We start from the raw sequence: 26,132 nt of genomic DNA, 5'->3' as shown, positions 1-26,132 counted from the left end.
TGCAGTCTCAGAGGAGGTTTAAAAATTATAATTTGTCAAATAGAAAAGGAGGTACAAAAGGTCACCGAAGAAAATAATTTCTAGAAAATTAGAACTGAGTAAATGAAAGGTAATGATTTTAAGAGAAATTGAGAAACAATAAAACAAAATTCAAAGAATGAAGAAATATAAGTCAATGTGAAATATCTCATTGGAAAAACAACTGACTTGAAAAATGGATAAAGGAAAGATAATTTAAAAATTATTGTACTACATGAAAAGCTATAATAAAAAAAAAGAGCCTAGACATCATCTTTCAAGAAATTATCAAGGAAAACTGCCATGATGTTATAGAACCAGAGGGTAAATTATAAATTGAAAGAATATATTGATTACCTCCTAAAAGAGATCCCAAAATGAAAATTCCCAGAAATAGTATAGCTAAATTCCAGAGCTCTCAAGTCAAGGAGAAAATATTGCAGCCAGGAAAAAAACAAAACTATTTAAGTATCATTGAGCTGAAGTCAGGATAACACAAGATTTAGCAGCTTCTACAAAAAAGGGTCAGAGGGCTTAGAATATGATATTCCAGAGGGCAAAGGACATAAGATTACAACCAAGAATCACCTACCCAGAAAAACTAAGTATAATCCTTCAGGGGAAAAAATAAACATTCGATGAAATAGAGGACTTTTAAGCATTCTCTCTATCTCTCATTTTTTTTGGTTTGTTTTGTTTTAATTTATTTATTCATTCATTTTTAGTTTTCAACATTCACTTCCATAAGATTTTGAATTCTAATTTTCTCTCCCTCCCTCCTTTCCCCCTCCCCAAGACAGCTTGCAATCTGATATAGGCTCTACATATACATTCATATTAAACACCTTTTCACATTAATCATGTTGTAAAGAAGAATTAGTACAAATAGGAAAAACCACAAAAAAGAAGAAACAAAAACAAAAGGGAGACTGAGGAAGCAATATGATTCCATCTGCATTCAGATACTGTAGTTCATTTTCTGGATGTGGATAGCACTTTCTATCATGACTCTTTTGGAGTTGTCTTAGATTCTTGAATTGCTGGGTAGAGCTATGCTTATCAAAGTTAGTCATTGCACAATGTTGCTATTACTGTGTACAATGTTTTCCTGTTTCTGCTAACTTCACTCAGCATCAGTTCATGTAAATATTCATGTGACTCATTCTTTATTAATTTATTTTGATTTATCAATAATCACTTCCATAAGCTTTTGAGTTTTAAATTTTTCTCCCTCTCTCTCCCTCTCTCTTTTCTCCCTCTCCAAGATGGTGTACAATCTGATATAGGCTATATATATACATTCCTATTAAACATATTTTCACATTAGTGATGTTGTAATTAAGAATTAGAACCAATAGGAAGAACCACCAGAAAGAGGAAACAAAACACAACAGAAGAAAAAAAATAGCAAATATTATGCTTGAATCTGCATTCAAACTCCATAGTTCTTTGTTTGGATGTGGATAGCATTTTCCATCATGAGACCATTGGAGATGTCTTAGATACTTGCATAGCTGAGAAGGGCTAAGTCTATCAATATTAGTCATCTCAAAATGTGGTTGTTACTGTGTACAATGTTTTTCTGGTTCTGTTCACTTCACTTAGCATCAGACCATACAAGTCTTTCCAAGTTTTTCTTAAGTGTACTTGCTCATCATTTCTTATAGCACATTAGTATTCCATTACATTCATATACCACAATTTGTTCATTCATTCCCCAATTGATGGACATCCTCTCAATTTCCAATTCTTTGCCACCACAAAAAGAGCTGCAATAAATATTTTTGTACATGTGGGTCCTTTTCCCATTTGTATGATCTCTCTGGGATATAACCCTAGAAGTGCTATTGTTGGGTCAAAGGGTATGCACATTTTTATAGCTCTTTGGGCATAGTTCCAAATTGCTCTCCAAAATGGTTGGATCATTTCACAATTCCATCAATAATGCATTAGTGTTCCAATTTTCCCACATATTATCCAACATTCATCATTTTCCTGTTTTGTCACGTTGGCCAATCTGATAGGTGTGATGTGGTACCTCAGAGTTGTTTTGATTTGCATTTCTCTAATCAATAGTGATTTAGAGCACTTTTTCAAATGTGCATAGATGACCTTAATTTATTGATCTGAAAACTGCCTGTTCATACCCTTTGACCATATATCAATTGGAGAATGACTTGCATTCTTATAAATTTGACTTAATTCTCTACATATTTTAGAAATGAGGCCATTATCAGAGAAACCAGTTATAAAATTTTTCTCCAATTTTCTACTTTCCTTCTAATCTTGGTTGCATTGGCTTTGTTTATGCAAAACCTTTTCAATATAATGTAATCAAAATTATCCATTTTGCATTTTGTAATGTCCTATATCTCAGTTTAGTCATGAATTCTTCTGTTCTCCATAAATCAAATAGGTAAACTATTCCTTGCTCTCCCAGTTTGCTTATAGTATTAGCCTTTATGTCTAAAGTGTGTACCCATTGTGACTTTATTTTGGTATATGGTGTGAGATTTTGTTCTATGCCTAGTTTCTGCCATACACATTTCCAGTTTTCCCAGTAGTTTTTTTTCCCAAATAGCAAGTTCTTGGGGCTGCTAGGTGGCACAGTGGATAGAGCACCAGTCCTGGGTTCAAGAGGACCTGAGTTCAAATCTGGCCTCAGACATGTAACACTTACTAGCTGTGTGACCCTGGGCAAGCCACTTAACCCCATTGCCTAACTAATAATAATAATAATAATGATGATGATGATGATGATGAAACAAAACAAATAGCAAGTTCTTATCTCAGAAGCTGGGGTCTTTGGGTTTATCAAATGGTAGATTACTACAGTCATTGACTATTGTGTCTTGCATACCAAACCTATTCCACTGATCCACCACTCTATTTCTTAGCCAGTACTAAGTAGTTTTGATGATTGCTGCTTAATAAAACAATTTAAGATCTGGAATGGCTAGGCCACCTTCCCCTGCATTACTTTTCACTAATTCCCTTGATGTTCTGGACCTTTTGTTATTCCAAATGAATTTTGTTATTATTTTTTTCTAACTCTTTAAAATAATTGTTTGGTTGTTTGATTGGTATAACACTGAATAAGTAAATTAGCTCAGGTAGAATTGTTATTTTTATTATATTAGCTTGCCCAATCCATGAGCAACTGATGTTTTCCCCATTATTTAGATCTGAATTTGTTTGTTTGAAAAATGTTTTGTAATTGTGTTCATATAGTTCCTGGGTTCGTTTCATTAGGTCGACTCCTAAATATTTTATAATGTCTACAGTAAATTTAAATGGAATTTTTCTTTTTATTTCTTGCTGTTGGGCTCTGTAGGTAATATATAGAAATGCTGTATGTGGGTTTATTTTATAGCCTGCAGCTTTGTTAAAGTTGTTTATTAGTTCAAGTAGTTTTTTTACTTGATTCTCTAGGATTCTCTAAGTATATCACCATATTATCTGCAAGGAGTGATAGCTTTGTTTCTTCTTTGCCTATTCTAATACCTTCAATTACTTTTTTCTCTTATGGCTGAAGCTAACCTTTCCAGTACAATACTGAACAACAGTAGTGATAATGGACATCCTCATTTCACCCCTGATGTTACTGGAAATGCTTCTAGCTTGTCCCCATTACATATGATGCTTGCTGAAGGGTTTAGGTAGGTGGTAATTATTATTTTCAGTAAGACTCCATTTATTCCTATGCTCTCTAATATTTTTAATAGGAATGGGTGTTGGATTTTGTCAAAAGCTTTTTCTGCATTTATTGAGATGATCATGTGGTTTCTGTTAGTTTTGTTTGTTGATATGATCGATTATGCAGATAGTTTTCCTAATACTGAACCAGCCCTGCATTCCTAGTATAAATCCTCCCTGGTCATAGTGTATTATTCTTGTGATAAGTTGCTGTAATCTATTTGCTAATATTTTATTTTGATAGAATTTGATTATAAAGCTAACTGGCCCTGGAGATTTTTTTCTAGGGAGTTCATCAATGACTTTTTCAATTTCTTTTTTTTCTGAAAAGAAGGTTATTTCAGTCTTTTACTTCCTCTTCTGTTAATCTGGGCAATTTATATTTTCATAAATATTCATCCATTTCTCTAAGATTGTCAAATTGATTGATATAATGTTGGGCAAAATAGTTCCTAATTATTTTTTTTAATTTCTCTTCCATGAGGTGGATTCACCCTTTTCATTTTTGATACTGGTAATTTGGTTTTCTTCTTTTTTAAAAAATTAAATTAACCAAAGGTTTATCTATTTTATTGTTTTTTTTCATAAAACCAACTCAGTTTTATTTATTAGTTCAATCATTTTCTTAATTTCAATTTTCTTAATTTCTCCTTTGGTTTTCATCCTCTTTCTCTATTTTATTCATGTAAGCATTTAGAGATATAAAACTTTCCCTAAGAACTGTGTTCATTGTATCCCATAAGTTTTGGTATGTTGTCTCATTGTCATTCCCTTGAATGAAGTTATTGATTATTTCTATGATTTCTTGTTTGATCCGCTTATTTTTTAAGATTAGATTATTTAGTTTCCAATTATTTTTCAGTATATCTTTCCATGGCCCTTCATTACATATAATTTTTATTACATCATGATTTGAAAAAGATTCATTTAATATTTCTACCTTTCTACATTGGATTGTGAGGTTTTTATGCCTTTATATATGGTCAATTTTTGTGTATGTGCCATGTACCATTGAAAAAAAAAAGTATGTTCCTTTCTATCCCCATTCAGTTTTCTCCAGAGGTCTACCATACCTAACTTTTCTAATATTCTATTCACATCCTTAACTTCTTTCTTTATTTTGTGATTAGATTTATCTAGTTCAGAGAGGGGGAGGCTGACGTCCCCCACTAGTATAGTTTTGCTGTCTATTTCTTCCTGTAACTCCCTGAACTTCTCCTCTAAGAATTTGGGTGCTATACCATTTGGTGCTTATATGTTTAGTAATGTTATTATTTCATTGTCTATGGTTCCTATTAGCAGGATGTATAGTTTCCTTCCTCATCTCTTTTTATAAGATCTATTTTTGCTTTTGCTTTGTCTGAGATCAGGATTGCTACCCCTACTTTTTTTTTTAACTTCAGCTGAAGCATAATATATTCTACTCCAGTCTTTTATCTTTACCCTGTGTGTGTCCCTCTGTTTCAAATGTGTTTTTGGTAATCAATGTATTGTAGGATTATGGTGTTTGATCCATTCTGCTATCTGCTTCCAATTTATGGGAAAGTTCATCCCATTCACAATCACAGTTATGATTACTATCTGTGTCTTTCTCTCCATCTTATTTCCCCCCGTTTATGCTTTTCTTTCTCCTTTCTCCCTTTCCCTCCTGACTAATGTTTTGTTTTGACCACCACCACCCTCAGTCCCACCTGCCTTCTTTTAGGTCCCTTCCTTTTCTTCCCCTTTACCCTTACTACTTATTCTGTCCCTTCTCTTCCCCCTCCTTTTTGTTTCCCCATTTCCCTCCTACTGCTTATAGGACTAGTTAAATTTCTCTACCTAACTGATTATGTTATTCCCTCCTTGAGCCAAATCTGACAGAGTAAGGTTCAAACTATACTCATCTCCCTCCCTTCTTTCCCTCTACTGTAATAGGTTTTTGTGCCTTTTCCTGTAAAGTAATTTACCCTTTTCTGCTTTCTCCTTTCCTTTTCTCTCAGTACATTTTCTTAGATCAGATGAATACACTTACTTAGATCCATTTAACCCATTTGACTAGATTTTTTTATCATTACATCAAAGTCAACTTATACCCACCCTCTCTATATATACCCCTTTAATATGGTGTAATAACAATACAGTTCTCAAGAGTTACAAGTGTTATCTTCCCTTGTAGGGATGTAAATTGTTTGCCCTTATTAATAACATATTGTTCTTTTTTTCTGTCCCATTTACCTTTTTATGTCTCCCTTGAGTCTTGTATTTGAAGATTAAAGTTTCTGTTGAGCTCTGGTCTTTTTATCAGGAAGATTGGAAATCCCCTATTTCATTGAATATCCATCTCCTCCCCTGAAAGATCATGATCATTTTAATTGGGTAATTGATCCTTGGTTGTAATCCAAGCTTGTTTGAGTTATGGAATATCATATTCCACACCCTATAATCTTTTAATGTAGTAGCTGCAATGGTCTGTGTAATCCTGACTGTGTCTGTGATAATTCAATTGTTTCTTTCTGGCTGCTTCCAGTATTTTCTCTTTTTCCTGGTAATTTTTTAATTTGGCTACTGTATTCTTTGGTGTTTTCAATTTGGGATCTCTTTCAGGAGGTGATCAGTGGATTCTTTCTATGGCTATTTTACTCTTTGGTTCCAGGGCTTCAGAGAAGCTTTCCTTGATGATTTTTTGAAAGATGCTGTCCAGGCTCTTTTTTTTAATTGTGATTTTCAGGTAGACCAATAATTTTTAAATTGTCTCTCCTGGATTGATTTTACAGGTCAGTTGTTTTACCAATGAGATATTTTACATTTTCATCTATTTTTTCATTCTTTTGTTTCTCTTTGACTGATTCTAGCTCTCTCATAGAGTTATTAGCTTCCATTTGCCCAATTCTAATTTTTAACAAATTGTTTTCTTCTATTAGATTTTGTACCTCCTTCTCCATTTGGCCAATTACACTTTTTAGGGATTTGTTTTCTTCAGTGTATTTTTTTTTCCATTTGGCCAATTGTAGTTTTTAAGGACTTATTTTCTACAGTTAATTTTTGTCCTTCCCTTTCCAAGCTATTGACTCTCTCTTGCATACTTCTCATTTATTTTCCCAAGTTTTCTTCTACTTCTTTTATTTAACCTTTACAATCCTTCTTGAGTTTTTCTAAGAAAGCTTTTTGGACTTCAGACCAGTTCATATCCCCTTGAGATTCCATATGTGGGTTTGTTGACAAAGTTGTCCTCTTCAGAGTTTATGCCTTGATCTTCAGTGTTCACATAATAAGAATCTATAGTACATTTTTTTTTGCTTATGATGTTTGCTTATTTCCTTGCTTTTAAAGTGATTGAGCTGTCCTGCTAGGAAGTAGGAGGCACTGACCCAAGCTTCTTGTCTTGGGAGCCTGGGGCCTGGTTACTGACTTTGTATGCTGGGACCTCCAATGCTGGCAGTTGGAAGCTATAGGGTTCTGGCAGCTTACCTGGTGTTTGGCTGCATCAGCAACACTAGAACTCTATGGATAGGATTAGGTGGTCTGGCCCTTGGAGGTTGCCTACTCAGCTGGGCCTTTCCTTCCTTTCACTTTCTTTGGCTCCTTTCAGTTGGATATTGAAGGATTTTTCTCCCCCTGGGGTCCCTTGGAGTGCTTCCCAGAGTTTTGCTGAGGCCCTGGGAGACTTGGTTGCTGTAAAATGCTATGGCACATGGAAGTTTTTTGTGCTGGTTTCCACTGGTTCCCCTGCCCTTACTGAGGCAGTGGGGGGTTCTGGTATTGGTGTTTGTCTGCTCCACCACCTAGGTTTCAGGATCTCCCCCTGGTATGCTGAGGTAGGGCTTTTTGCTAGCTTGCTGTGATGCCTTCTGTTCTGTACTGCTCTTTCACCCAGGTCAAGAAGCGTCTTTTGTGTTAATCCCTCAAGCTACCTGGGCTACCAGACTGCTGCACCCTGCCTTTCTTCTGGTTCAACTGTTCCAGGGTTTTTCCTGGGGTGATATTTTCTGGGCTTTCAGAGATTAATAAGGGACAATAAGAGTGACTTACTTCTTACTCTGCTATCTTGGCTCTCCCATGTAAATCTTCACAAGTTTTTCTGAACTCTATGGGCTCATCATTACTTATGGAACAATAGCATTCCATTACATTCATATATCACAACTTGTTTAGTCATTCCCCAATTGGTGGGCATCCCTTCAGTTTCTAATTCTTGGCCACCACAAAAAGAGCTGCTATAAATATTTTTGTACAAGTAAGTCCTTTTCCCATTTTTATGATATCTTTGGGATATAGGCTTAGAAATGGTATTGCTGGGTCAAAGGGTATGCACAATTTTATAGCACTTTGGGCATAGTTCCAAATTGCTCTCCAGAATGGTAAGATCAGTTCACAACTCCACCAACAATGTTTTAGTGTTCTAATTTTCCTACATCTTCTCCAACATTTATCATTGTCCTGTTTTGTCATGTTAGTTAATCTGATAGATGTGATGTGGTACCCCAGAGTTGTTTTGATCTGCATTTCTCTAATCAATAGTGATTCAAAGCATTTTTTTCATATGATTATAGATTGCTTCATTTTCTTTTTCATCCAGAAACTGCTTGTTCACATCATTTGACCATTTATCAACTGGGGAATGATTAGTATTCTTACAAATTTGACTCAGTTCTCTATTTTAAATATGAGACCTTTATCAGAGACATTGGTTGTAAAATTTGTTCCCTAACTTTCTGCTTCCTTTCTACTCCTGCTTGGCTTGGCTATGTGCAAAAACTTTCAAATTAATGTATTCACAATTATCCATTTTGCATTTCATGGTGTTTTCTATCTCTTATTTGATGATACATTTTTCCCTTCTCCATAAATCTGACAAGTAAACTATTACTTGCTCTCCCAGGTTGCTTATAATATCAGTCTTTATATCTGAATTACTTCTCCATTTTGACTTTATCTTTGTATACAGTGTAAGAGGTTGGCTTGTATGCCTAGTTTCTGCCATGTTATTTTCCAGTTTTCCCAGCAGTTTTTGTTAAATAGTGAGTTCTTATTACAGAAGTTGGAGTCTTTGGATTTATCAAATAGTAGTTTAGTATAGTCATTGACTACTGTGTCTTGTGTACATATCTTATTCCACTGAGCCACCACTATCATTCTAAGCCTGTACCAAGTAATTTTGATGATAGCTGCTTTATAATACAACTTAAGATGTGGTATGGCTAGACCACTTTCCTTTGCATTTCTTTTCATTAATTTCATCGATATCCAGGACCCTCTCTTCTTTCAAATGAATTTTGTTATTATTTTTTTCTGTTCTACAAAATAATTTTGGGAGTTTGATTGGTATGGCACTTTTTAGCATTCTTGATGAAAAGACCAGACTTGAATAGATAATTTGATTTTCAAATAGAGGCTCAAGAGAAATATAAAAGGTAAAGAGAAAAGAGAAATCATAAGGGACTTAATGAAGCTAACTGTTTACATTTCTGTAAGGGAAGATAGCATTTATAACTTGTAAGAACTTTTGCATTATTAGGGAAGTTAGAAGAAGTATATGTAGGCAAAGGGCATAGGTGCAATTTGAATACGAAAGGATGATATCTAAAAAAAATAAAATTAAGGTGTGAGAGAGGAATGTACTGGGAGAAAAGGGAAAAAGAGAGGTAAAATATGATAAATTATCTCATATAACAGAGCAAAGAAAAAAACTTTTATAGTGGGGGTGAAGAAAGGATGTGAGGGGAAGTGAGTGAATCTTACTCTCATCAGAATTGGCTTAAAGAGGGAATAACATGCATGCTCAACTGAATATAGAAATCTATCTTACCCTACAGGAAAGGAGGAGGGGAAGGGAGTAAGTGAGTAGGTGATGATAGAAGAAAGGACATATTGGGAGAGAAAGTAATCAGAAGCAAAATGCTATTGAGGTGTGACAGATTGAAAGAAAAGAAAGAATAGAATAAATAGAAGTGAGAAATAGGATGGAGGGAGATACAGTTAGCAAGAGTAACTGAAAAAAAAAACTTTGAAGCCAGTTTCTCTGGAAAACCTCATTTCTCAAACATATGGAGAACAGAGTCAAATTTATAAAAGTAAGTGTCATTCCGCAATTGATAAATGATCAAAAGTTATGAATAATTTTCAGATGAAGCAATCAAGGCTATTTATACCAATATAAAAAAATGCTCTGACTCACTGTTGATTGGAGAAAGCAAGTCAAAAAAATTCTGAGGTATTACCTCATACTTATTAATTTGACTAATTGGACAGAAAAGGAAAATCACAAATGGTGGAGAGGATGTGGCAAAAGTGAGAAATTAATTTATTGTTGATAGAGTTGTGAACTGATTCAACCATTCTGTAGAACAATTTGGAACTATGCTCAAAGGACTTTAAAACCATACATACCCTTTCACCTAGCAATACTACTACTGTGTCCATATACCAGAAGAGATTTTTAAAAAGGAAAAGAACCTATATGTACAAAAATATTTATAGCAGCTTTTTTTTCTGCTGGCAAAGAATTGAAAATTGAGGAGATGCCCAACAATTAGGGAACACCTGAACAAAATGCAATTTGTAACTATGATAGAATACTATTGTTCTATAAGAAATTACAGCAGCTAGGTGGTTCTGTGGATAGAGCACTGGCCCTGAAGTCAAAAGGACCTGAGTTCAAATCTGGCCTCAGACCAAACACTTGACACATACTAGCTGTGTGACCTTGGGCAAGTCACTTAACCCCAATTGCTTCACACAAAAAAAAGAAATTATAAGCAGGATGCTTTCAGAAAAACCTGTAAAGATTTACATGATTCAAAGTGAGATTTCTGTCTACAAATCAACAACAATATTGTAAAATAGTCAGTTGTGAATGATTTAGCTATTCTCAACAATACAATGTTCCAAGACAACTCTGAAGGCATGAAAAATGCTATCCACTCCAGAGAAATGACTGATAGTTTCTGAATACATATGGAAGCATACTTTTTTTTTTTACTTTATTTTCCTTGAGGGTTTTTTTTTGTGGACTGTTTTTTTTTTTTTTAACAACATGACTAATATGGAAATGTTTTGCATGTCTACACCTATATAACCTACTTTGAATTGATTGCCTTCTCAATGAGAGGAGAGTGGGAAGGGAGGAAGGAAGAGAATTTAGAAATCAAAGTTTTAAAAAATAAAGTTAAAAATTGTTTTTTACATGTAATTGGGGAAAATAGAATGCTAAATAAATTTAAAAATAAATGTATTTCACTATTCCCATGTCTGAATTTCTTAGATAATTCCAAATGTTAAAAGAAGTAGATTTAGATTAGAAGGCACCTTAGAAACCATCAGATCCAAACTTCACATTTTCAGATGAGAAATTTTAAGCCTATCCACCAAAGTCATGTTAAGTTATTTGTCCATACTCACCCAAATAGTATATGGCATTATTTGGATTTCAACCCAAGTCCTCTGACATAATAGTTTCTATGGTATTGCACTGACAGATTGTCTTTTACATCATTTCCAAATGAAAATGTGCCACTTTCTTTAGCTTTTTCTTCTATACCCCACAAATATCCACAACTATATATCTGATAGCACATTTCAGCTATATGACATACTAGCAATTCAATTCAAAAATCATTTTCTTAGGCACATTTTATATGCAAGTGCTGTGCTAGGCAATAAAACATCTAGATAAGATACAGTCCCTACTCTCAAGGAGTTTAAAATCAAATGGAGGAAACAAGAGAATGAGTTAACCACCTCTCTCTCTCTCTCTCTCTCTCTCTCTCTCTCTGTCTGTATGTCTGTGTGTGTTTCAAATGGAAAAAGTGAAAAGGAGAAAAAAGAGAATTTGGAAATGAAATTAAAAGAATAATAAAAATATACAAATCATTAAATCTCTAAAAGACTGCTTTTTAGACTATATTGCATTATTACTTAGACATGATTTTTGCAAAAGTGTGTATTTACTAGTATAGTTCTAAATAAGATGGCTTTAGTAACAGTGAAATCATCACTATTTCTAGTTTGAAGAGAAATGAGGTCCAAAAAAAGACTAATTTCTTGTCTTTGCCAATTGAAAAACTGAACCAAAAAATGCTACTGTAAAGATGAAAATATCTCACTATGTTTTCTCATATTCTTATAACATCTTATCAATGTGTAACAAAATTAAACTTGACACATTTGGAGAAACTGTTTTCCTTGGAGCCTAGCAGTTACACATTTGGGTAAGATAAACATGTGTAAATGGATTTATAAGATAATATTATGTCTGGAGTTACTCTGCTTTATGAATGATGCAGTCATAATAGCAATGATTCTAATTTACTATATATGATAAATCTCAAAGTAAGAATGATGTTTGAAATTTGTGGTTTTCAGTCAATCATCAATAAGCATTTATTAGGCACTTAACATGTGCCAGAACTAGGCTGCAAGCTGAAGATAAAATAAAAGACAAAAACATCCCTTGTCCTCAATGAGTCATTATTCTAAAGGAAGAGGCAATACGTAAATAACTAAGTACATGCAAAATATATACAGAATATGTGGATAATAATCTCATAACTAAAGCAATGCCAGTTGGAGGAATAAAAAAAAAATGACTCTTGTAGCATGTGGGATTTGAAAATTTGAAGGAAGACATGGATTATAAGAGGAAGAAGCGAGGACGGAGTACATGCCAGTCACATGGAAGACAAATAATACCAATGCAAGGATGAGAGATGAAGCTTTATGTACAAGGAACAGTGAAGTAGACAAGTGTTGATGGATGATAGAGTAAATGAAGAAAAATAAAAGCCAATAATGTGGTAATTGAAGAATTATTAATAACTTTGGGGATATTAAATATAAGACAGTGTGTAGAGATAACGTGGGAATAATTTGCTGGAAAAGACATAAAGGGATGGGATGAAGGGTATATGCAGTAAATGCATTTTAGCTAACCAAATAATTATTCTGGAAGACATTAAGTGGTAACTAGAAGTGTAAAAAAAAATTGGGTTGCCCTAGGAGGTATGCAGAATTTGAATATGCTAGTTTTTTAAAATGACTTTTAAATCAATTTTCCTATAAGGTCAGTTGCACCAGGCTGTGAGAAGAGTGCAGTTCAGCATGGGCACACAGGTAAAGACCTCAGTAACCCTGGCTTAGCCCTGAGGGGACTGAATCACAGGCAGCTGTGGTGGTTTCCAGACTTCTCAACTTACAAACATCAAAGACACCTGGGAAGAACTGAAAATTTATAAGTCCCTAGAAGCATATCTGAAAACAGCTGCACAAAACCCCTGAAGTTTGGGACAGTACATTCTCCACACTTGAAGCAGACCCCTACCTTAATGAAGAGTTTAATAGTTAAGTAATTGACTGGGGACAAAAAAGATCAAAACATCAGAAGAAGACAACAAAGTCAAAGCTCCTACATCCAAAGCCTCCAAGAAAAATAGAAATCAGTCCCAGGCCTTGGAAGAGCTTAAAAAGGATTTTGAGAAGCAAATAAGAGAAGTAGAGGAAAAAAACTGGGAAGAGAAATGAGAGCAATGCAAGACAATCATGAAAAACTAGTCAAGCACTTACTAAAGGAGACTCAAAAAATACTGAAGAAAATAACACCTTAAAAAATAGCCTAACCCAGGGTCAGCTAGGTGGCTCAGTGGATAGAGCACCAGCCCTGAAGTCAGGAGGACCTGAGTTCAAATCCGGCCTCAAACCAAACACTTGACACTTACTAGCTGTGTGACCCTGGGCAAGTCACTTAACCCCAATTGCCTGAAAAAAAACAAACAAACAAACAAAAAAACAAGAAAAAAATGTTGTTTAAAAATAGCCTAACCCAAATGGCAAAAGAAGTCCAAAAAGCCAAAGAGGAGAAGAATGCCTTAAAAAGCAGAATTGGCCAAATGAAAAAGGAAATCCAAAAGCTCACTGAAGAAAATACTTCCTTAAAAATTAGAATGGAGCAAATGGAAGCTAATGACTCTATGAGAAACCAAGAAATTGTAAAACAAAACCAAAAGAATGAAAAAAATAGAAGACAATGTGAAATATCTCGTTGGAAAAACAACCGACCGGGAAAATAGATCCAGGAGAGATAATTTAAAAATTATTGGACTATCTGAAAGCCATGATCAAAAAAAGAGCCTACACATCATCTTTCAAGAAATGATCAAGGAAAATGGCACTGATATTGTAGAACTAGAGGATAAGACAGAAATGGAAAGAATCCACTGATCACCTCCTTGCAAGCAACTAGAAAGAAACAAGTCAAGTATTGTGGAAAGACAATCAGGATAACACAAGATTTAGCAGCTTCTACATTAGGGACTGCAGGGCTTGGAATATAATATTCCATAGGGCAAAGGAGATAGGATTAAAACCAAGAATCACCTACCCAGCAAAACTGAGTACAATCCTTCAGGGGGGAAAAATGGACATTCAGTGAAATGGAGGACTTTCAAGCATTCTTGATGAAAAGACCAGAGCTAAATAGAAAATTTGACTTTCAAATACAAGACTCAAGAGAAGCATGAAGAGATAAACAGGAAAGAGAAATCATAAGGGACTTATTAAAGTTGAACTGTTTACATTCCTACATGGAATGATGATATTTTTAACTCATGAGACCTTTGTCAGTATTAGGGTAATTGGAGGGAAAAAATTATATGGATAGATAGACAGATAGATAGATAGATAGATAGATAGATAGATAGATAGATAGATAGATAGATAGACAGATAGATAGAGGGCACATAGTGAGTTGAAGATGAAGGGGTGATGTCTAAAAAAGAGTATTATACTGGGAGAAGGAGAAAGGCACAGGTAGAATGGGGTAAATTATCTCACATGAAACAGAAAAGAAAAAGCTTTTATGAGGGACGGAGCCAAGATGGTGGAGTAAAAGCAGCGACATGCTTGAGCAATCCCCCAAAACCCTCCAAATACCTATAAAAATGACTCAACAAATTCTAAAGCAGCAGAACCCACAGAAACACTGAGTGAAACAGATTTACAGCCAAAGACAGCCTGGATGGTTGATCAGAAAGGTATATCATGCCAGGCTGGGAGAGGAACACAGTTCAGTATGGGTACACAGGCTGCAGCAAACCTGGAGCAGGCCTCAGAGGACTGAATTGTGGATAGTTGTAGCAGCTTCCAGACTTCTCAACCCATGAATGCCAAAGACAACTTAGAAGGTCAGTGGGAAAAAATTTGTTTCTATGATGCTGAGAAAGAAGAAGAGTGGGGTTCCAGCCCCAGGGCGGTGGTTGCCTCCTGAGTTTCTGGCCCACAGACTGAAGGGGAATTCAGTGGCTGATAAGAGGGGGATTGCAGGGATCTCTCTGCTGGTACAGAATTCTCTTGTTTTGCCTGTGCTTAGATCTGGGTCACAGTTCTGGGTGGCAGTCCTGGGACAAGGAGGAGTGCTGGCATGGTGGAACCTGTAGTGGCTGTGGAGAGGAAGCCCTCCTCACAGTTCCAAGACAGAAAAGAGTGCCCATAGACCAGAGCACAGAACAGGAAAGGAGTAAACACCTTGTCCTTGATCATACCACTATGGAAGAACTGAAAATTTACAGGTCCCAAGAAGTATCTCTGAAAACAGACGCACAAAACGTGTGAAGCTTGGGACAGTGCACTCTCCACACTGGAAGCAGACTCCTACTTTAGCAAAGAGTTTATAACTCAAATAATTGGCCAAGATCATGAGCAAGCAGCACAAAAAGAGTCAGACTACATTATCTTACTTTGGTGACAAAGAAGATAAAAACATACAACCAGAAGAAGACAATGAAGTCAAAGCTCCTATATCCAAAGCCTCCAAGAAAAATATAAATTGGTCCCAGGCCATGGAAGAACTCAAAAAGTATTTTGATAAGCAAGTAAGAGAAGTAGAGGAAAAACTGAGAGTGATGCTAAAGGAGACCCAAAAAAATACTGAAGAAAATAACACCTTAAAAAATAGCCTAACCCAAATGGCAAAAGAGGTCCAAAAAGCCAATGAGGAGAAGAATGCCCTAAAAAGCAAAATTGGCCAAATGGAAAAGGAAGTCAAAAGCTTACTGAAGAAAATGCTTCCTTACAAATTAGAATAGAGAAATTGGATGCTAGTGACAATTTGAGAAATCAAAGCACTGTAACACAAATCCAAAGGAATGAAAAAATAGAAGAGAATGTGAAATATCTCATTGGAAAAACAGCTGACCTGGGAAATATATCCAGGAGACAGAACTTAAAAATTATTGGACTATCTGAAAGCCACGACCACAAAAAGAGCCTAGACATCATCTTTCAAAAAATTATCAAGGAAAAGTGACCTGATATTTTAGAACCAGAGGCAAAATAGAAATTGAATGAATCCACTGATCACTTCCTGAAAGAGATCCCCAAAGGAAAACTCCTAGAAATGTTGTAGCCAAATTCCAGAATTCCCAGGTCAAGGAGAAGATATTGCAGGCAGCCAGAAGGAAACAATTCAAGTATTGTGGAAACACAATCAGGATAACACAAGATTTAGCAGCTTCTACATTAAAGGCCTAGAGGGCATGGAGTATGATATTCCAGAGGGCAAAGGAGATAGCACTACAACCTAGAAGCACCTATCAAGAAAAACTGAGTGATTATAATCCTTCAGGGTAAAAAATGGTCATTCAATGAAATGGGAGACTTTCAAGCATTCCTGTGGAAAAGACCAGAGTTGAATAGAAAATTTGACCTTCAAATACAAGACTCAAGTGAAACATGGAAGAGGTAAATAGGAAAGAGAAATCATAAGAGACTTATTACGGTTGAACTGTTTATGTTCTTGCAGGAAAAAATGATATTTTTAACTCATGAGTCCTTTGTCAGTATTACAGTAGTGGGAGGGAAAAAATATATGTATGTATAGATAGATAGAGAGAGAGATAGAGGGCACAAGGTGAGTTGAAGATGAAGGGGTGATATCTGGAAAATAAAATTAAGGGTTGAGAGAGGATTATACTGGGAGAAGTAGAATGAGGTAAAATATCTCACATTAAACAGACAAGAAAAGGCTTTTACAGTGGAGGGGAAATGGGGGAAGGTGAGAGGAAATGAGTGAATCTTATTCTCATAGGACTTGGCTTAAGGAGGAAATAACATGCACAATGGGGTATGGAAATCTATCTTACCCTACAGGAAAATCAGGGGGAGAAGGGGACAAGAGAGCAGGGGGTTTCTAGAGGGGAGGGCAGATTTGGGAACTGGATAATCAAAAGCAAACACTTCTGAGGAGGGACAGGGTCAAAAGAGAGAATAGAATAAACAGGGGGTAGGATAGGTTGAAGGGAAATATGGTTAGTTTTTCACAACATGACTACTATGGAAGTGTTTTGCATCTATAACACATCTATAACATGTATTGAGCTGCTTGACTTTTCAATGAGGGTGGGTGGGGAGGGAGGAAAGGAGAAAATTTGTAACTCAAAGTTTTAAAAACACATGTTAAAAATAAAAAAAATTAAAATAAAAAAAGGAAAAATGAAACAAAAAAAAACTTTTACAGTGGAGGGGAAGTGAGGGAAGGTGAGAGGGAATGAGTGAATCTTATTATCATTGGATTTGACTTAAGGAGGGAATAACATAAACACTCCATTGGGTATGGAAAGGTATCTTACCCTACAGGAAAATAGGGGGGAAGGGAATAATAGAGAGGGGTTGATAGAAGGGAGGGCTGATTGGGGGAGGGGTAATCAGAAGCAAACACTTCTGATGAGGGACAGGGTCAAAAGAGAGAATAGAATAAACAGGGGGCAGGATAGGATGAAAGGAAATATAGTTAGTTTTTCACAACATGACTACTATGAAAGTGTTTTGCATGACTGCACATGTATAACCTGTATCAAGTTCCTTGCCTTCTCAATGAAGGTGGGTGGGGAGTAAGGAAGGGAAACAATTTGGAACACAAAGTTTTAAAAACACATGTTAAAAATTGTTTTCACATGCAACTAAGAAATACCATATACAGACAATGGGGTATAGAAATCTATTCTGCCCTACAGGAAAATAAATGGGGAAGGGAATAAGAGAAGGGGGCTTGATAGAAGGGAGGGTAGATTAAGGAAAAGAGCATTCAGAATGATGCTGTCTTGTTGTGGGGAGAGGGGAGAAATAGGGAGAAAATTTGGAACTCAAAATCTTCTGGAAGTGAATTTTGAAAACTAAAAATAAATAATTTAATATTAATAAAAATTAAAAAGTCAAGTAAGAAAAGTAAAAGAAAAATTGAAAAAAAGAAATGAGAATTATCCAAGAGAATTATGAAAAAAGTCAACACCTTGGAAAAGAAAGAACAAAAACTGACCGAAGAAAATTCCATAAAAAATAGAATTGGCTAAATGGGGGAAAAAAGTCCACTGAGGAAAACATTTACTTTAAAAATACAATTGGCCAAATGGAAAAGGGGGCACAAAAGCTAACTGAAGACAATAATTCCTTAAAAATCAGAACTGAGCAAATAGAGCATAATGAGTATATGAGACACTAAGAATCAGTAAATAAAATCAAAAGAATGAAAAAAAAGAGGAGAAAATGTAAAATACCTCATTGGAAAAACAAATGATCTGGAAAATACATCTGGAGGAGATAATATGAGAATTACTGGACTACCTGAAAGCCATAATGAAAAAAAAAGAGCCTGGACAGCATCTTTCAAGAAATTATGAAGGAAAACTGCCTTGATATCCTAGAACCAGAGGGTAAAATAGTCATTAAAAGAATCCACTGATCACCTCCTGAAAGTCATCTCAAAATGAAAACTTCCAATAATATTATAGCCAAATTCCAAAGGTTCCAGGTCAAGGAGAAAATATTGTCAGCAGCCAGAAAGAAACAATTCAAATATCAAAGAGACACAGTCAGGACTATACAAGATTAAACAGCTTCTACATTGAACTATCAGAGGGCTTAGAGTGTGACATTCCAGAGGGTAAAGGATCTTAGATTACAACCAAGAATCAACTATCCAAAAAAATTAATCATGATCTTCCAGGATAAAATGTGGACATTCAGTGCAATAAAGGACTTTCAAGCTTTCCTAATGAAAAGACCAGAGCTGAACAGAAAATTTGATCTTCAAATACAAGATTCAGAAGAAGCATAAAAAAGTAAAAAGGAAAGAAAAAAAAAACCATGCTTTTCAATGAGGTTAAAATGTTTACATCCCTACATGGGAAAATGATACTTATGAATTTTAAGAACTATATCTCTATTAAGGCAATTAGAAGGAATATATTTAGATGGTCTACCAATAAGTTAACTTAGATATGATGATTTTAAAAAAAATTAAGCATTGAAAAAAAAGATTCTGCTAAGTGAAGAGAAAAGGAGAAGGCAGACTGTAGTAATTACATCTCATGGAGAGGAATGAAAGACAAATTACAGTAGAGGGAAAGAAGGGATGGGGTGAGCATTGTTTGAACCTTACTCTCATCAAATTTGACTGAAAGAGGGAATAACATAAACACTTAGCTGGGTAAAAAAAAATCTATATTACCCTACAGTGAAGTAGGAGGGGAAGGGGAAAACAAAAGGAGGATGGTAATAATAGAGAGTGAAGATTGAGGGAGATGTTGGTGAGAAGGAAAATACAGGAGGAAAGAGTATGAAAGAGAGAGAGGAAAAAAGTACAAATAAAGGAAAATAGGATAGAGGGAAATACGCAGTAATCATAACTAGGAATATTAACAGAATGAACTCTCACATCAAATGGAAGTGGGTAACAGAGTGAATTAAAAATCAGAATCCTACAGTATATTGTTTACAAGAAACATATTTGAAGCAGAGAAATACACACAGGGCAAAGGTAAACATCTAGAGCAAAATATATTATGCTTTAGATAAAGTAATAATAAAAAAGCAAGGATAGCAATCCTGATCTCAGACAAAGCCAAAGCAAAAACAGATCTAATTAAAATAGACAAGAAAAAAAAACTGCATCTTGCTAAAAGGTACCATAGAGGGGAACCAAGATATCAGAGTAAGAAGTAAATTACTGTAAGTCTTCAATATTCACCTCCAAATAACATAAAATAGCAGCCCAAAACAAATTCTGGAATAGCACAACCAGCAAAATAGCAGTTTGAAACAATCTTCTTAATCCAAGAAACTTAGAAGATCAACAAGAAAAGTCTGTCTCATTCAAGTAAAAGTGGAGCACATTCCAGGATAGGAAGCATCCTAGGAAAGCAGCAACAAAATAAACAATAAGGAAGTTAAGTAGGTAAATAGAATTTTAGAAATGTTAGATATGATAGACCTCTAGAGAAAAATGAATGAGGATAGAAAAGAATACATATATTTTTTTCTCAATGGTACATGGAACCTAAACACACACACAAAAAAAATGACCATGTATTGGAGTATAAAAAACTCACATTCAAATGCAGAAATAAGAAATGAATCCTTTTCAAATCATGATACATTAAAAGGCCTCAGAAAAAATATATTAAAATAATTGGAAACTAAATAATCGAATCCTAAAGAATGAGTGGGTCAAACAACAAATCATAGGAACAATCAAAAAGAATGACAACAATGAGACAACATATCATAATTTGTGGGATGCAACCAAAGTAATAATTAAGGGAAAATTTATATCTCTAAATGCTTACATGAATAACATGGAGAAAAAACAGATCCATGAATTGGCATGCAATGAAAAAAAAAGAAAAAGAATAAATTAAAAATATCCAATTAAATATCCAATTAGAATTGCTGAAAATCAAAGAAGAGATTAATAAAATTAAAAGAAAACTATTGAAATAATAAATAAAACTAGAAGCTACTTTTATGAAAATATAGATGAAATTTTGGTTAATTTGATTCAAAAAAAGAAAGAAGAAAATCAAATTACCAGTATCAAAAATGACAGGATAAATTCACTGCCAGTGAACAGGAAATTTAAGCAATAATTATGAGTTAATTTGCCCAACTGAAAGCAAATAAATCTGACAATCTAAATGAAATGGATAAATATTTACAAAAAAATACATAAATTGCCCAGATTAACAGAAGAGAAAATAAAATACTTAAATAAAATCATTTTAGGAAAATAAATTGAACAATCCTATGAACTCCCTATGAAAAATCTCCATGGCCAGATGAATTTAAAAATGAATTTCACCAAACATTTGAAGAGCAATTAATTCAATATTATATAAACTATTTGGAAAAATAGGCAAAGAAGGAGTCCTACAAAATTCCTTTTATGACACAAATATGGTGCTAAACCATTGTACCTAAACCATATAGGGCCAAAACAGAGAAAGAAAACTATCCATCAATTTCCCTAGTGAATATTGATGTAAATTTTTTAAATAAAATATTATCAAAGAGATTACAACAACTTATAATGAGGATAATACCCTATGACTAGGTGGGATTTACACCAGGAATGCAGGGTTGGTTCAATATTAGGAAAACTATCAGCAAAAAGCTTTTGACAAAATAGAAGACCCATTCCTATTAAAAACAAAACAAAACAAAACACTAGAGAGCAGAGGAATAAATGGAGTTTTCCTTAAAATGATAGGTAGTATTTATCTAAAACCATCAGCAAGCATTATGTATAATGGGGATAAGCTAGAAGCCTTCCCAAAACAATCAAGTTTGAAGTAAGGATGGACATTTTCACAACTATTATTTAATATTGTACTAGAAACTTTAGCAATAAGAGAAGAGAAAAAGATTGAAGGACTTAGAATAGGCAATGAGGAAATAAAATATCACTATTTGCAGATGATACGATGGTATACTTAGAGAATCCTTGGGGACCAACTAAAAACCTTCTTGAAATAATGAACAACTTTAGCAAAGTTGCAGGATATAAAATAAACCCACATAAATCATCAGTATTTCTATATATTACCCACAAAGTCCATGAACAAGAGATAAAAAGAGCAATTCCATTTAAAATAGCCATAAACAATATAAAATATTTGTGAGTCTTGTGAAGACAAATCCAGGAACTATATGAACAAAATTACAAAACACTTTTTGCACCAATAAAGTCAGATCTAAACAATTGGAAAAATATGAATTGCTTGTTGGTAGGTCAAAGTAATATAATAAAAATGACAATTTTATCCATATTAATTTACTTATTCAGTGCCATACCCAATCAAACTACCAAAAAATTATTTATATATATACTCTTTGGCTAAGAAATAGAGTAGCAAATCAATAAAATAGATTAGGTATGCAAGATACAGTAATAAATGACTATCAAATCTTAGTGTTTGATAAACCCAAAGACTCCAAATTCCAGGATAAGAACTCACTAGTAAAAAAAAAAAAACTACTGGGAAAACTGGAAAATAGTATGGCAGAAACTAGATGTAGACAAACATTTCAGACCATATATACCAAGATAAGGTCAAAATGGGCTCATGATTTAGACATAAATGGTGATAGCATAAGCAAATTAGGAGAACACAGAATAATTTTCCTGTCAGATCTAAGGAGAAGGAAAGAATTTATGACCAAACAAGAGATAGAGAATATTATGAAATGCAAAATGGATAATTTTATTACATTAAATTTAAATGTTTTTTCCACAAGTAAAATCAATGCAATCTAGACTAGAAGGAAAGCAGAAAACTGGGAAATAATTTTGATGGCAAGTGTTTCTGATAAAGGCCTCATTTCTCAACTATATAGAGAACTGAGTCAAATTTATAAGACAACAAGCCATCTCCCAATTGATAAATTGTCAAAGGATATGAACAGGCAGTTATCAGATGAAGCAATAAAAGCTATCTATTGTCATATGAAAATAACACTAGAAATCACTATGAATTAGAGAAATGTAGATAACAACAACTCTGCAGCACCATCTCACACCTATCAGATTGGCTTATATGACAGAAAAGGAAGACGATAAATGTTGGAGAAGATCTGGGAAAAATGGGAAGCTAATGCATTGTTGGTGGAGTTGTAAACTGATCCAGCCATTCTGGAAAGCAATTTGGAAAAGGAGGAAATCATTGTTGTCATCATTCTAAAGTTGTTTAGCCATGATAGCTATCAGAAATGAATGGATGGAGTGAGGATTTTTTAAGGATAGTGACCATCAATAACTCTTGTCTGGACTGTTGTATTAACCTCTTATTTGGTATCCTTGCCTCAAATCAATCTCCTTCTCCTATCTATCTACTACAGAGCTGCTGAAATAATTTTTTCTAAGGTACTAGTCCTACTAAATAAATTCCAAGGATTCCCTATTAGCATTAGGATTCTTTATTTTATCAACAATCTGAGATATGCAGATGATACCACTCTGATGGCAGAAAATGAAGAAGAATTAAGAAAACTCTTGATGAGGGTGAAAATGAAGAGTGTAAAAGTTGGCTTGAAGCTTAACATAAAAAAAACTAATATCTTGGCAACTGGTTGCATCACTTTATGGCAAATCAAGGGAAAAGAAATGGAAGCAGTGTCAGACTTTATATTGTAGGCTCAAAGGTCGTTGTATATGATGACTGCAGCTGTGAAATTAAAAGACACTTGATCCTAGGAAGGAAAACTATTGCAAATATGGACAGCATATTAAAAAGCAAAGACTTTGCAAACAAAAGTTTATATAGTCAAAGCTATGGTTTTTCCCAGTAGCAATGTATGACTGAGAAAGTTGGACTATAAAAAAAGCTGAGATATTTCATTGGGAGCAGAGCCAAAATGGCAGAGTCAAGACGGGGTCTCATCCTCAAAATCCCTCTAAATACCTTTAAAAATCACTCTAAATAAGTCCCAGGGCAGTAGAACCCACAAAAAGACAGAATGAAAAAAAAAATTTCAGGGGCAGCTAGGTGGCGCAGATGGATAGAGCAGCGGCCCTGACGTCAGGAGGACCTGAGTTCAAATCCGGCCTCAGACCAAACACTTGACACTTACTAGCTGTGTGACGCTGGGCAAGTCACTTAACCCCAACTGCCTAAGCAAAAAAAAAAAAAATTCAAGCCCAAGACAACCTGGAAGTTGATAGGAAAGGTCTATTGCACCAGGCTGAGAAAAGAGCTCAGTTCAGCACAGGCTGCACCAGCAAACCTGGAGCAGGAATTAGAGGACTGAATCACTGGCAGCAGTGGCAATTTCCAGACTTCTCAACCAAGGATGCCAAAGACAACTTAGAAGGTCAGCAGGACCTGGGTGAGACAAGACCACAGTCCAACACAGGCCACACCAGCACAACCCTGGCACCAGCAAAACAGGAGCAGGCCTTGAGAGTGACTAAATTGGCACTGGTGGTTACTGCTGCTTCTAGAGTTCTCAGCCCACAGATGGTAAGGGTATCAAACAACTGGTGAGATGGAGATTATGGGGGTCTCTTTACTAGCACTGAGGTAGAACTCTGTTTCTTTGATCATACTTGGATCTGGGTCACTGTCCTGGGTGGCAATCATGGGACAAGAAGGAGCCCTAGCAAAGCAGAGCTTGTGGCAGCAGTGGAGAAGGGATCCTCCTCACAGTTCCAGGGCATAAGAGATTGTGTTTGGTTGCTCACAGATCAGAGCACAGCCCAGAAAAGGAGTAAACACCTCTCCTTAGATCATACCACCTTGGAAGAGCTGAAAACTTACAGGTCCCTAGAAGTATCTCTGGAAACAGCTGCACAAACCCCTGAAGCTTGGGACAGTTTGCCTTCCACACTAGAGGCAGAATCCTACCTTAACAAAGAGTTAAAAAGTCAAATAATAGGCTAGAAAAATGAGCAAACAACAGAAAAAGCTCTGACTGTAGAAATTTACCTTAGTGACAAGGAAGATCAAAACACACACTCAGAAGAAGACAACAAAGTCAAAGCCCCTACATCCAAAGCCTCCAAGAAAAAAAAGAAACATGAATTGGTCTTAGGCCATGAAAGAGCCCCTCCAAAATTTTGAAAATCAAGTAAGAGAGGTAGAGGAAAAATTAGGAGGAGAAATAAAAGTGATCTTAGAATATCATGAAAAACAAGTCAACAGCTTGGTAAAAGAGACCCCCCCCAAAAAGTTGAAGAAAATAGCATCTTAAAAATAGACTAGACTAAATGGTAAAAGAAGTCCAAAAAGCCAATGAGGATAAGAATGCCTTAAAAAGCAGAATTGTGGGGCAGCTGGTTGGCATAGTGAATAGGTCATTGACTCTGGAGTCAGGAGGACCTGAGTTCAAATCCTGCCTGAGACATATAACACTCACTAGCTGTGCGACTCTGAGCAAGTCACTTAACCCCGAATGCCTCACCAAAAAAAAAAAAAGCAGAATTGCCCAAATGGAAAAGGAATTCCAAAAGCTCACTGAAGGAAACAACTACTTAAAAATTAGAATACAACAAATGGAAGCTAATGACTTTATGAGAAATCATAAAATGAAACCAAAAGAGTGAAAAATAGAAGACAATGTGAAATATCTCATTGGAAAAACAACTGACCTGGAATATAGAACCAGGAGAAATAATTTAAAAAAAAATATTGGACTACCTGAATGACATGATTTAAAAAAAAAAAGATTCTAGACATTATCTTTAAAGAAATTATCAAGGAAAACTGCCCTAATATACTAGAACCAGAGGGCCAAATAAAAATTGAAATAATTCTCTGATCACCTCCTGAAAGAGATCCCAAAATGAAAACTGCCAGGAATATTATAGCCCAATTCCAGAGTTCCTAGGTCAAGGAGAAAATATTGTAAGCAGCCAGAAAGAAACAATTCAAGTATAGTGGATCCACAATCAAGATAACACAAGATTTAGCAGCTTCTACGTTAAAGGATTGGAGGACTTGGAGTATGATCTTCTGGAGGACAAAGGACCTAGGATTACAACCAAGAATCATCTACCCAGCAAAACTGAGTGTAAACCATGAAAGGGGTGGGGGTGGGGGGAATAGACAGTGAATGAGACAGAAGATTTCATGCCTTCTTGAGAAAAGGCCAGAGCTAAATAGAAAATGTGACTTTCAAATACAAGACTCAAGAGAAGCATGAAAAGGTAAACAGGAAAGTGTCAAATAAAGTTTTATCTTTTATTAAGAAGCCTTTCCCAAATCCTCTTAATTCTAGTGCCTTCCCTCTGTTAACTAGTTCTTATTTATTCTGCATCGAGGTAGCCTTGTAAGCTCCTTGAAAGCAAGGATTGTCATTCGCCTTTTTGTATCATAAGCCCTTAGCGTAGTTCCTCTTATTTAAGTACACATAGGTACTTAATAAATGTTGATTAATTCATGTCACAGAACAGAAAGACATAGGATCAAATCACAAATATACCTGCTAGTTGAGTGACCCTGGTCAAGTCATTTAACTTCATTTAGCTTCAGTCAACTTCTTGACCAACTACTTCATAGATAAATTGCAATCAGAACTGTCTAGGAACATTTCTGTACTGATTAAATCACAGCTTCTTTTGTGTTGTTTTATTTTTATCTTAGCAATTTTGAAATAGACATAAGAAAACATCACCAAGG

The sequence above is a fragment of the Vombatus ursinus genome, unplaced genomic scaffold (assembly GCF_900497805.2).
Source record: "Vombatus ursinus unplaced genomic scaffold, bare-nosed wombat genome assembly UNPS02014863.1, whole genome shotgun sequence".
NCBI classification, from domain to species: Eukaryota; Metazoa; Chordata; class Mammalia; order Diprotodontia; family Vombatidae; genus Vombatus; species Vombatus ursinus.
Note: the sequence above shows the minus strand (reverse complement) of the source record.